Raw genomic sequence first — 14,818 nt, 5'->3', positions numbered from 1 at the left:
TACTACCTCACTCTGTTTTCAGCAGCCCTCACAATTAGCAAATGAATTCCAAGCTTGCTCTGTTAGTGGTGCTAGAGCTTGGGAGGCACATAATAAAACTGTTGCACAAGTAGCAGAGACGGTCCTCCATCACTGGGCCAAATCTCGTAAACTGTGGACCTGTGAAGCTCGTATCAAGCTTAATCACAGGACTGAAGTCGTGAGCTCCACCAGGAGGTTTAATATTTTTGCCAAAAGTTAGAATACGTCGCTCTCTGGGAGGTCCCTCACCTGGAGACGGGCCTAGGCCAAGTCTGACCCAACTGCCACTCAGAAGATGGATGGGGTGTTCATCTTCGCTGACTTTGCACTGGAGATGGCTAAAAAGCAAAGGCCACTGAGAACTGTTCCCAGTGTTTTGGATCACATTTCTGGAGGTGTAGAACATTCGATCGCCCTGAAGCAGCCATGACCTTCATTCACGACAGCGTTCAGTTATCACAGTCCACTAATGACACAATACAGGGCCAAGTGTCCTACAACGGATCATCAGCTGCTTTACTTTAAACAGTGCAGGCCTTTTCACTGTGTGTTGTGCATTTGTCTATATTATAAGTGAGACTGAATCCGTTTAACTGAAACAGCTGCCCTAGCTGCTCTGGTTTAGATCAAGTATGATGTGAGGCTGTAGTTTCCGTTCTGATTAGTGGGGGAAAGTTTAATTGGGTTATTATTAGGCTTGGTCTACTTTTTGAGACTTTTCCTATGTCTGGAATAGTGGAATAGTGGAATAGTGGATGTTTGCTTACTTGTGTAAAGGGAACGGGGTGGCAGTGGAACTTTCTGGCACTTCTTCCTATCATATCACCTGTGGAGACAAGGGTGTGTGTTTTATGAAAGTCTGGGAGGGCTCCCAAGTGGCGCAAAAGAAAAGCTTTCACCCTATACTGGAGACCACGAGTTCAAATTTCAGCGATGCCACAGCCATCTGTGGACCTGGAGTCCAAGAGAGCAAAATCGGCTGTGCTCGCACGGTGGGAGGAGCATACTCTCTCTCCCCTATCAATCACAGGGACACTAGCCAATCACGGGTGTCTGTGAGCTAATGCATGCGGAATGGGGCGGACAGCGCTTTCCTCCAAGTGTGTTACACCACGCCATGATGCAGTATATATATATTTCTAGCCTACTTCAATCTATCCCCATAATAATCTTGAAGACTTTGGGAAATTCTCAGGCTATAAACTTAATTTTTGACAAAAACAAATTCCATGCTCATAACAATGCTGCAACTGAATCTCCACTCTCAGTAAACTGCAAAAGTCTATTCGGTACTTATTGTTAATTATTTGGTGGCAAACAATAAAGACGGGAAAATGTACAGGACATTAATTCCATTTCAGTCAAATGGCCATGCAGTACTTATTTATGCAGGTCAATATTCAAGTTCAGTATTACAAATAAAATAATATACTGTTTTTACTGTTGACTTTTGTGTGATTTATGAACAAATAACAGTAATGATGGTGAAATGTATCTAACAGAAAATTGTCTTGGTGTATAAGTCACAAAGTCTTATTTAAATTCTGTTTAAAGCTAATTTTTGCCCTTTATTGGACCAGAATGTATTTACTGGCCTGCCATGTCCCTGTCTTGTACCTTAGCAGGAAGAGTCAATGCTATACAATAATTATTAGCTAATAATAATAATAATAATAATAATAATAATAATAATAATAATAATAATAATAACGTAAACAGTTTACTGCAAAAAATAACCCAGGCATGCGTTCCCACCGTAAGCCCACTCCACCTCTCCACTTAACTCATGGTTCTTGTTTAAATTATTTATTTTACACACAGAGGGGCTGTAGAATGAGGCCTATTAGTAATTGGGACAGAGTGATGTGGAGGCCATTTCTTCCTCCAGTGAATCTGTCAATAGCCAATAGAGGAATCCATGAGCCTATGCAGGAGATCATCAATAAGAAAGCATTGGCTCAAGCTTGTGCTCACCTTGTGAAACTCCACACAGAATGGGCCATCCCTAGACGTGTGTGTGAGCAGGTAGGGGGAGAACACACTGGCCTGCAAACTGCATCCTCTATTAGTCAACGTCCAGTTATCATGTAGCTTATGTCAGTCACTGTGACCTTAAAAAGTCCTTGACGCTTGGCAAGTAGATGTGAGGAGTAATACAATATAATACACGATTTAAGTTGTGTGTGTTTTTTTATACATTCTTCCTCCCTTGTGTACATATATCACAGAATTTGTGAATGTGATATATGATAGCTCTCAGGTCCACAATATACTGAAGCTTTTTTTTTTTTTTTTTTTAAGTGAGTGTTGGACTATTTCCACAGCTTTCTTTAACCGCATGCAACACCCCTTGGGCTTTCACCCATATTTAAATGCTAAAACCCCTGTGAAATCCTGAGTCACCTGAGACCGCAGATAACAGTGCTTCAACCCATTTCTGCCAATTTCAGCTATCCTTGTGTACAAATCATATTTTCGGGAATTTTATTAAAGCATGCCCCTTGGGGCGATCAAGGCACTGCGGCGAGACAGGACACAACAGACCTGCCCTAGTCCAGCTAACGTGACATCAGCTGCAGCACGCTAGGAAAAAAGGGGAAGTGAAGAGAGGTTAAAAGGGGTGGGGAAGAACTAGGGGAAGGAAAGTGAAAAGGTCTTGATCCCTGTGCGCCTACACATGTGGTCCCCTGGCAACCGAATCACATCAACCAGAGAGTCAGGCTGGTGATATTCAAACTACTCAGCAGTGCCAGCCAAAAGCCGAGTCACGAGAAGGTCCAGAGCTGCCATTTCTACAGTTTTCTCGGTCTTCTTGAGACACCACCTACAGGAGTCGAGGCCCCTCTGCGCAAATGTAACAAACTGATCCACTTACTCTAACATCAGCTCCAGGAACTACTCGCAATGTCCTTCCCAGGTCCAGGACAGAGTGTAAAAAATACATTTTTAAATGGTGTATAAATAGTTTAATAGACTAGCAAGGTGATTTACCTGGAACTCTGACACTTTTAAAGTAATCCTTCTCTAGGTCATGATCAAACAAGTTAGCCACATATCGATCAGAAGCTACTAAATCTTACTAAATCTAAACTTATCATAGCACAGCAGAGTCTGTGGCATCATCAAATAGGAAATCTTTGGCTTATCGTATATTGTCGAATATTGAATCGTAGCCTTAAGAATTAAAATCGTATTGTATCACGTAAGCCTGAGGCTTGCATCCCTGGTAGGGACTAGGTCCACAGACAGACAATACCACCCCCACTGTAACAGTGCAGTGTGTGCAATCTCATACCCAGGAGTCTCATTTATCAGCCATGCGTGACCCTAAACTAACTGTATTTCAAAGCAACAATTTCCTTACAAAATCATGAAAACTTATTACATTTGACAACAATAGCCATCTAATAATATTTTAATCAGATTAACTTCAGTTTATGGGTTTGTCACATTCCAGAAAGTTCAGAGCCGATCAGAATCTCCTGTAATGCTGGAACGCATGCGCACTCCTGCTGCGAGTCAGTATTGGATCCTTTAAGTTGCATTTCATTATAAAGCCTATATGATTTTCTTTACTGTGAGATCAGCACAGTGCGATATTGACTTCAGTAAGGTGGCAATGGAGATGGCTGGTTTATTTTAGTTCCAGTGGCGGCTCATCTCAGGGGCAGGTGGGGCAATTACAGCAGCCATTTAACAAATCTTCATAAAGTCCTCATTCACTACTCCATACATTTTACATTTCAGTTAAATACTCATTACCTCTTTTGAGTGACCAACGATTTTAAAAAGTGTTACTATTTGACATATAAGCTGACGTTCTGTTGATCGCTCACCTTTCTAGACATTGCTCAATAACCCTGGTTCATAAGATTACCTTCAACACAAGCTGTATCTAAAACCACTCAAAACAAGCTGCTAGGCGGTATGACGTCTGCATGTTGTGTACGTGTAGTTCACATGTTCATGTCTGCCAAATTTTTATTTTCTAGAACATTCAGGACAGAATTTTTTCATAGACAAGTTCCTTTGCTTACTCGCAAATGTATTAAGGCTGATTGTCATAATCAGGACACGGAGAGGATCCTAATCGTTAATCACGTTCATTTTGTGTTCATGGAAATAATGCACAAATTCCTAAATGTAAAATTCAGTTTTCAGGCCATAAAATAGCACTTGACATTCTACTTCCTTCATAATACAATAGAAACAGCTTAATATCTTATGCCGACATCAGCAGAAAGCAGAAAAGAGCTTAGGCAGGTGTGAAAAAGCAGAAGTGACTAAACTGGTCAATTATTATTTTATTTTCAGCTTTTTTATGGGTCTGCTGACAGAAAATTGGACACTAAATTACACTAAACTTCACTACACTAAAACTAAACATGATAAGTTAAAAACCTGAGGTCAGAAAATCATAAAGTGTGCACACAATGTCTGATTTCATTACGCAATATTGATTTTCAGAATTAATCAATTCATACATACATTTACATTCTCCATAACAACTCATGTATCTCTGGACTTGTTCCTTGCTCTAGCTGAGCTCTCGCAATACAAATGGGCTTAAGTTGTGGCTTAAGGTCAGTATCACACTCTCATTTCCGCCACGCTCTACACCACACACACATCTCACAACTCCACTGTCTGAGTAACATGCGAGTCTGTGGTCTGAGCTCTGAATTCAGGCGTGTGCAAATTTCAGCATTCAGTATAAACTGCTCGCTATGCCTGTGTAGCTCAACAACCAAAAACCCGAGGGAAAGAATAAGCAGGAACATTCTCTTCTGATTGTATATCTGAAAAGCTTGTAAAGCTTGAAAATTAAGCAATGTCTGAAAAGCAAGTGTGCTGTTATGCTGATATGCTGTTATACAGCCGTAGGCATGACGTCACAGCCAGTCACAGCCAGTCACAGCCAGTCACAGCCAGTCACAGCCAGTCACAGCCAGTCACAGCCAATCACAGTAGAACAGCATGAGTGTGATATTGCTTTCCTATAGTAGATCCATAAACAAGAAATATCTATATATTTAATAACTGACATAAGACACAATATGGCCAAATATTCTGTTAATTTGTGCTTCGTCAATAAAAATTATTGCCACAGTAATGCACAGACCAAAGCCTGACAGCCTGTAGTGTGTGTAGTAACAGTTTCAATTTAATGAACTATTGCTAGAATTGTAATGTTATATAGCGAACATAGACGAGCTGAGTGATGCACACAGCGACACGTACTAGTGCTGTTATACTAAATATCAGCACTCTTGGAACGCCACTTGTCTCAATCAAATTAGTGGACTGGAGCTAACTGTTGTATAATGTACTATAGAGATGCTTCAGTCACCTACATTATTATGTACAAAAAACAGACCTTTCTACATTATAGTTAATATTAAGCACGTTTAATTCCATAGCAATTTATTAAACCTAAAATAGTCCAAAATCCCAAAGTCATACACTTTGTAGGGCTTCAACAAGTAGTCCACATAATGGATTATGCTGATTATAAAAAATGATCAACGTGGATTCGTGCATATTACATTTAATGCATAAATTACCTAACCAACAAGAGAACTATTATATACTGTCTGAGAGCACAGACCTCTATTCCCGGGGAGAATATAATACAATAGTGAAAAAGTTCGGGGCAGTAGCAGTGCTGCTAACGCACCACACAGTGCTGTGCGCAAAACTGTTTCCAGGTGGTCCAGTTATCACAGATTTTCACACATATACATAGGTAATGAAAAGACTGTTTATAAAACAAAAAACAGACAGGCTGATTTCATTTGCAATAGAATTTAATCAGGATAGGTGCTAAAACAAAACTCGTTGCTGAAGAGCCCTGTGCTGAAGGAGACAGCTCCCCAAGCTCACTTGACTTTTATTCAGCATCAGGATGAAGGTAACTCAGGGAGCGATGAAGAGACTTACAGCAAGACAACCAGTTAAGGAAATGCTACCACCATCCATGGTAGAGTCACCATCATTTCAACAAATGCTGAACAAGATACGCTCATGACCTTGTGACATATCCAGCTGTATCCAGGTGTTAAGCACTACTCTTGGCAGTTAGGAAGGGTGAAATAGAATGCTAGGTACAAATATAGCTGCGGTTCTCTGAACCTTGGATATCTGCCAGGGTTCTCTACCATTCAGATCTGCCATCGGCCCAGTAGGGACTCGGCGAGTAGGTCCCAGGTTCCAAAGTGACGTTTTTATGGTAATTATTCCAAATACAACATTACTGTCACCGTGTGACTTTGTGGTAAAGGTCCCAGACACACACACACACACACACACACACACACATACGAGAATACACTCACCATATACTTTCTTAGGAACCCCTGTACAACTGCACATTCAAGCAGTTATCTAATCAACCATTCTTTCAGACCATCCTGTGTAAACTCTAGAGACTGCTGTGTGTGAAAATCCCAGGAGATCAGCAGTTTCTGAAAAACTCAAACCAGCCCATCTGCACCAACATCCAGGCCACGGTTAAAGTCACAGAGATCACACTTTTTCTTCATTCTGATGTTTGAAGTGAACATTAACTGAAGCTCTTGACCTGCATCTGCTGCTGCCACGTGATTGGCTGATTAGATAACTGCATGAATGAGCAGGTGTTCCTAATAAAGTGGACGGTGAGTGTATGTAGAAATGTTAAACACAGTCCCGGGCAGTTATCCAGTGTTCAGAACACCACAGTTACATTTGTAAATGTACAGTATTCTAGCTTTTTGAGTCTTAATTCTTATATAAGATTAGCTGGACAGATTTAATACCGTCTATGCTTTTATGGCATTGAAAGAAAAGCCTCATTGAATTTCTTTGATTTTAAACGTGTACATTGGTTCCAGGTGAATGAATTGAGCTGCAGCTAACATGATTTGATCATGTATTTTCAAAGCCCTGGAATAAAACCGAATGCCACACACTCACCCCAGTCGTCATATCCAGGGCATAGTGATAGGGTTCACTTTACAATCAAACAAAGAAACCACCAAAACTCTGGGTACAGACCACACCCACTTCCGGTTTAAATCCACCCAGGAACACAGATATGAATAATCTGAGCACTAAACAGATACAGAATACAGATAATGGCCCTGTATTACATCCCTCTGTATCACTGACAGTGGACAAAGCTAGAAAATGTGTAAACGATAAAGTATAAAGACACTAACAATAAGAGATTTAATCAACAGAACAGAAGTGAGTGAATGAATCAGCTATTATTTCCCCACCGAGGTCAGTCAAGTGAAAAGCCGCTGATGAAGCTCATGTTTTAATGCTGCGAGTGACCTTTCCTCTGATGATGTGCATGATGCCGCTAATCAGAGTGGGAACTCGTTGTAAAATGACCATTCTTTACAATTTGGCAGTAATTATGATTAAGTTTTTATTTAATTAAGTAGATTTCGTTTTCTCTCTTTAAATAGGCTGATTGGCTGTTACTCAGACACCTGTGACACTAATTAAGGTTAAACAATTAGTTTGAAACATGATTAGACTGCAATGATTTCTAAGCTTTTTTAGGGGAACCAAGAAATTGGTAAAATAAACAATAAGTCATTTCTCTTCACAATTTTAATCTATCAGGTTTAATCCATCAGATACTATGGGCAGCCAGGTATATAAGAGACTATTGCTTTTGGTTTAATCACTTTTCAGGAGCAATGAATCATTGTTTCAAAGAACTGTAAGGGTACCAACACATTTGTCCACGTCTGTAAATACAGTATAAATCCAATACTGTTCCTGAAGAACCTAGAGAGTATAACTGGAAAAAAAAAAACAGCATCATGAAGACCAAGGAGCTATCAAAACAAGTCTGGGACAATGCTCTGGAAAAGTATTCATCAGGTTTTGGTTATGAAAAATGATCCTAAACTTTGAACATACACAGTGATTAATAAGCAGGATTCGACCACGGGCACTGCACACCCACTGTTTCTCACGCTGCCACACACAAATGATGACAAGTCCAAATATTACTCAATTGCGCAATTTGTGAAAACACGTTATGTCATGAGGGCAGCAGCACAGTGTAATGTAAAGAGTTCCCATACTAACAGCAGCCTTCCTGCAGCTATACCACATAAGCAAAGCCATATCACACAGTTCTACATGCAGCAAAACACACATAACTACTGTATGTTATACAGTTAAAAACCAAAAATTATTATAATAAATCCAATTCTTATTACTACTATCCCAGCTATCCTTTTATATCCAATATTATTTTCTTTTTTTCCATTTTTCCTCCGAATACAGGGCAATACTAGAAGAAAACCAGTTCCAGTCTGTGAAAGACTTGATACTGCACTGGATTTTGCACCTTCCAACAGGACAACAACCATAAGCACTCCCAAAGTGCACTAGACTAAACAGCCAAAAGTATGTGCACCCCTGACCATCACACCCATATGTGCATGACGAACATCTCATTCCAGATTTATTCCCCGTGTGTTCGCTGTTATAATGAGCTCCACTCTTCTGGGAAGCTTTCCACTAGATGTTGGAGCGTGGCTGTGGGGATTTGTGTTCATTCAGCTACAAGAGCATTAGTGAGGTCAGATGCTGATGTTGGGATGTCGAGGAGGTCTGGGGTTCAGTCGGTGTTCCAGTTCATCCCAAAGGTGTTCAGTGGGGTTGAGGTCAGGGCTCTGTGCAGGACACTCGAGTTCTTCCACTCCAACCTTCACACACCATGTCTTCATGGAGCTCGCTTTGTGCACAGGGGCATTGTCATGCTGGAACAGGTTTGAGTCTCTTAGTTCCAGTGAAGGGAAACTGTAAAGCTACAGCACACAGAGACGTTCTATACAACTGTGTGCTTCAGACTTTGTGGTAACAGTTTAGAGAAGAACCAAATAGGAGTGTGATGGTCAGGGGTGCACATACTTTTGGCCATATGGTGTATTTATTCTCTATTGCAGTGTAGACAACTGAAGCATTTTTTCCTTTTCACAAGAGTTTGCTTCATTAATGCAGTATATAATACAGTTATATGAGCACAAAAATATTGAAGATTTTTTTCTCTACTAATGAAAAATCTTGAGTGATGAAACACATTTACATAATGATTCTCCCACATGACGAATTTAAACAGATATACAATACTGGCAAAGAGGTATATAGCAACATAATGGTATAACCGCAAACAAGAAAACATTCTTATTATAGCACGCTGTATAGAGTAACACACTATTACCTGCATGGAAAGAAACTCTTACAGGGCCACACACTAAGCAGAGTCGCCTGCACCGTCCCAAATCCAAGTGTCCTGATTTACAGGACTATCCCGACACGAGCTCTCGAAACACACTCCCTGGAGTGTGACGAATACCAAAACAACATCCATGGAACGAATGTACTGTACATTACCATCATTAGAGTTTTAACAATAAGTATTGAATGGCCATGAAAATGTAAACTGTAACTTCACACTTCACTGATGTTAGCAATCACAGCCAAAACAAACAGTTTTCTGAAACGGATGGTCTAAAGCTCTGGCAACGTAAGGCACTGCAAACACTTCTGGTCTGAAACTGTTGGTCAGACTGCAGTGATGGAGGATGCTGTGTTAATGCAAATGGATGATATGAAAAGATTCCTGCTGCTAATCCACACATTCTTTCACTCAGGTTGAAAACCATAAGCCTCCAGGTCACACTCCCAAGTTTTCATTACAGATAACGCATTACAGATAACGTTTTTCTGGAATAAGAAACTATAAACTCGAGAGACAAATGTGTGTGAACGTAAGGGAGAATCAGAGGATGGTCAGTCAGTAAGGCCTGCCAAGGCACACACATGACATAAGTCTAGAGTGAAAGTGTTAATGGTGAATAAAAAGAACGAGATGATACAGGAACAGTAAATTTATTAATGATTTCCTGGAATGACAGTGAGCCAGAGTTCCCAAAAAGTATTTATACCATAGCTAGACCAAAAACAGAGCACTTACTCCTTTAAAGAAACCTAGCGAAGGAGGAAGTGCTAAAAGAAAAAAGTTTAGCTGTGGTAAAATATTCATCATCATAGTGACACTTCCCTCAGGTGTAGTAGTACACAAAGAACTCCATTTATAACCCTACACTTTATATTTTATAATCAACGATATCACAAGTAAAGAAATTCATGATGCCATCATGGATTCATGATATTTAATTCAATTATTCATGTGAATTAATCGAGAAATAATCGATTAATTGCTTAAATATGGCTTATAAAAGAGGATTTGGGGCAATTCTTTTTTTTTCAATATTACTCTGCTGACTTTCTCCTCTATGGCTAATTTAATGTTTATGAATGAACTCAAAGATTGTTCCTTGTTCCCAATAACAATACTCAGTTCACATTTACAAATAAGGAATTGGTTTTAAACAAAAACAAAAGGAAACTTGTATGTTTAAATGGAGCTTTCCTGTGTGTGTAAACGGTGCTAAATCACATAGACGCTGCCTCATCACTAATCTTAACACATCAAAATTACACAAGCTGCTTATTACTACATCAAAAAAAAAAAAAAAATCAACCCTCTTATATGAAATGTAATATGATGCACATTAGCAGTTACGCACTTGCTTCTGCTGAGTATGTTTGAACCTGTATGTGAGATTTTTTTCCTGAAAGTGCCGTGTGATAGTTATAGTGCACGTATAGTAAACTGATATGATTGCTGTTTTTGTCCAAGCTACAGAGAAAAATACGCAAGTATTAGGGGCCAAGCACCGAAAGTGTGTAGGCAACCTATTGTAATTGTATGTTTTCCTCTTCTTCTTCTGTTTCTTCTTCTTCTTCTTCCAAATGGAAGTCTACAGCAGCCCATCGAAAGCTTTGTACGCTTTTTATGAGATTTTTATGAGATTTGGCACAGCGATAGAGGACAGTCTGAGCTTCCTAAACAGCCATTTTGGTGTACACCACTCAACCACTCAACCACCAACAGGACATACGTTTGCAATAACAACTCTGCAATGCGACTTTGTAGAAATGCAATTCCACTTTGTGGCGCAGTTTGATCGTAACATGCAAATGAATTTGACTACAAAGTCACCAAACAGGAAGTTAGGGCATATCTCAGAAACACTTTTAAGTACTGATGCCAAACTTGGCATACGTGTTTAGCATCAGGTCATATTGCTTTGAGTTCATCTGCAATATGGGAAGGCTACGGAAAACAGGAAATGAGGCAATATCTCAGCTACAGCTTGATATATTGCCATCAAATTTACTATATCTCTTGGGAACAAGCGCTGATGGACCCAAAGGCTTCTGCTCTTCCTCTCTTCCTGTCACTAAGGGGTGGAGCCAGAAAGTGCTTGGCCCCTTAATCTCTGCGTGCAGCTATATTTGCAATTGATTTTGTAAGGTTTTGAAGTAGGCTTTTCTTTTTCAAGGTCACATTTTTAAATTTGTTTGTCTTGTGTTTTGGTCTGCATATGGGTGGTACATGCTTTCATCAGTATAATAAATTATTTCCTATATTTCCTAAATAAAGGAATGTTCTGGTAAACACAACAGAAGAGTGTCTGCCTTCTCATCAGGTGACTGAGAGGTCGAAAATAACTCAATGTATTACTAACATTTTTATTATATCAGTATCTCCTTACGACATCTCATGAACAAAGAGGGTGACATTAAATGATCATAGTATGAGCATGAAATTATTTTAGATAAGGAAACTGCTAGAACTGCTGTTAGCCTTTATAGCCTTCATTAGTTTTCGGTGTTCTTTTGAACTCGGCTCTCTCTACCCCACTGTGCCTCGAATTACTGCTCTCTGTAATATTATCTACATTCCTAGCATAATACACACTTTCTCTGTCATGTTGCACTGGCAGGGCTCGAGAGCACTCCCTGCTGAGAAAAAAAAAAAGAATAGAAACCAGCTCAGAAATTCTAAAGGTTTCCATTACAAACCATCAGCTAACCATTAAAATCATTACTGGTACTTAATGGTATCCACTAGACATAACATGCCACCAATACCAGGCAAAAACTTACCAGTAGAGACCCACAGGGACCATTACAGTGTCCATTAAAACCAACACAATCCCCATTATAACCAGTAAAACAAACTCCTATTATAACTATTAAAACCATTACAAATTCCCATTATAACCATTACAGATTCCCATTATAACCATTAAAACCATTACAGATTCTCATTATAACCATTAAAACCAACACAATCCCCATTATAACCATTAAAACAAACACAACTCCTATTATAACTATTAAAACCATTACAGATTCTCATTATAACCATTAAAACCAATACAATCCCCATTATGACCATTAAAACCATTACAGATTCTATGAGGGTTTCTACTGGGGTTTTCAGCAGGGGTATACAGGGATATCACTATATAGTCTTTAAATTAAAGGAGTACATGTCGTCTTTGAAGAGGAAAGAAATCGTCCCACAAACCTTCAGCTCGAGCCTGCATTAGCTCATGAGCAGATCACTTCTCATTTTTCTGAGCCACTGCTGAGAAACATTGCAGCCTTAGCAGCATATACACAACTATACACACACACACACCTCAACACACACAACTATACACAAACACACACCTCTACACACAACTATACACAAACACACACCTCTGCACACACACACACACACCTCTACACACAAACCACTATACACACACCTCTGCACACGACTATACACAAACACACACCTCTACACACAACTATACACAAACACACACCTCTACACACAACTATACACAAACACACACCTCTGCACACAACTATACACAAACACACACCTCTACACACAACTATACACAAACACACACCTCTACACACAACTATACACAAACACACACCTCTGCACACAACTATACACAAACACACACCTCTGCACACACACACCTCTACACACAAACCACTATACACACACCTCTGCACACGACTATACACAAACACACACCTCTACACACAACTATACACACACACCTCAACACACACACTACACACAACTATACACACACCTCTACACACAACTATACACACACCTCAACACACACACTACACACAACTATACACACACCTCAACACACAAACCACTATACACACACCTCAACACACACACACCTCTACACACAACTATACACACACCTCTACACACAAACCACTATACACACACACACACCTCTACACACAAACCACTATACACACACGCCTCTACACACAACTATACACAAACACATACCTCTATACACAACTATCAAATACACACCTCTACACACACACTACACACACACTACACACAACTATACACAAACACATACCTCTATACACAACTATCAAATACACACCTCTACACACACACTACACACACACTACACACAACTATACACAAACACATACCTCTATACACAACTATCAAATACACACCTCTACACACACACCTCAGGTTAAAGCTAAACAATAAACATGAAGGTTTTTCATGAAAGAAGAAGAAGGTGGAATAATAGATAATGAAAGTAAATCCTGGCTGTGGTGTTACACTGAGCCTTCCGACTGAAACACAAACAAACACAACAACACACATCTTACACCAACCACCTTTTCAGTTAAATCCTCAGACTGATCAAAAGTTACCTTCAGAGAGAGAGAGAGAGAGAGAGGGAATGCGTTTGCACTGAGAGAGAGAGTGAGAGAGAGAGAGAGAGAGAGAGAGAGAATGCGTTTGCACTGAGAGTGAGAGAGAGAGAGAGAGAGAGAGAGAGAGAGAGAGAGCAGTGTTTCAGGTGAGCAGGGAGTCGCAGAGAGCGCGTGAGCTCCTTACCCAGGTGAGCTGTGTCCCACACCACCTTCTGAACCATCAGCCTGCACGCGCCATCTCCTGCAGCTCCTTAAACACTGTGTATTCCTGATCAGCGTTTCCACACACACACACACAAACATACACACAAATACACACAAACATACACACAAATACACACACAAACACACACACGCGGAACTGCCTGCGACTGAACGCAACCTGCTGTGATCTGCACTTGAAGACAGGTTCCCACCCTTCCGGATGTTGGACACAGCAAACGGAAGCGGCGCGTTAAAAAAACAAAAAAGAAGAAAAAAAAATCATTGACAAAAATAATAGCGCTACTAAACATTTCCTCTTCGACCAGAAAGCACGTGGGGTTTTTCCTGTTCGACCGTGAGGAAAATCTAACCTTTAAAAGTGAACACAAGCTGCTGTAATGGCGTGAAATAGTTTCTAATATTATCACTGAGTGTGAAGATTTCAGCTTCAAAGCAGTTCTACCTCAAAATGCCTGAATATGACTATTACATGACTATTTTCTGATGATTAAAACATTATAAGAGTGCAATCATTTCAATAACACTTAATACTGACACAGTGTTTGTGTGATCCATCCTGACTCATGTACAAGCCGTGTATAACCCAGCACACATGCCCACAGTGAGTTATTGGGTTTGGGTTAGTGGGCGTGGGTTAGTGGGCACGGGTTAGTGGGCGCGGGTTAGTGGGCGCGGGTTAGTGGGCGTGGGTTAGTGGGTGTGGGTGTGGGTTAGTGGGCACGGGTTAGTGGGTATGGGTTAGTGAGTGTGGGTGTGGGTTAGTGGGCGTGGGTTAGTGGGTTAGTGGGCACGGGTTAGTGGGTGTGGGTGTGGTTAGTGAGTGTGGGTTAGTGAGTGTGGGTGTGGGTTAGTGGGCATGGGTTAGTGGGTGTGGGTTAGTGGGCACGGGTTAGTGGGTACGGGTTAGTGGGTGCGAGTTATTGGGTGTGGG

At 40.3% G+C, this 14,818-nt stretch overlaps 1 protein-coding gene across 3 annotated transcripts in view; it reads right to left on the bottom strand.

Moving 5' to 3' along the window:
- irf5 (interferon regulatory factor 5) overlaps positions 1-14,097 on the bottom strand; it is a 30,126-nt gene extending 16,029 nt beyond the window's left edge. The window contains exons 1-2 of one of the 3 annotated variants that reach the window (XM_034313086.2): positions 13,847-14,096; positions 789-847 (exon numbers count right to left, since the gene is read on the bottom strand). The gene's annotated coding sequence lies outside the window, so the exon portion shown is untranslated. Of the gene's footprint in view, positions 1-788; positions 848-13,846 lie in introns of all 3 variants that reach the window. The other 2 variants (XM_034313087.2, XM_034313085.2) reach the window with 2 other exon arrangements.
- Between the last annotated feature and the right edge of the window lie 721 nt (positions 14,098-14,818).

This window comes from Pangasianodon hypophthalmus, chromosome 18, assembly GCF_027358585.1.
Source record: "Pangasianodon hypophthalmus isolate fPanHyp1 chromosome 18, fPanHyp1.pri, whole genome shotgun sequence".
Classification (NCBI taxonomy): domain Eukaryota; kingdom Metazoa; phylum Chordata; class Actinopteri; order Siluriformes; family Pangasiidae; genus Pangasianodon; species Pangasianodon hypophthalmus.
Note: the sequence above shows the minus strand (reverse complement) of the source record. Positions and strands in the feature narration are given on the sequence as shown.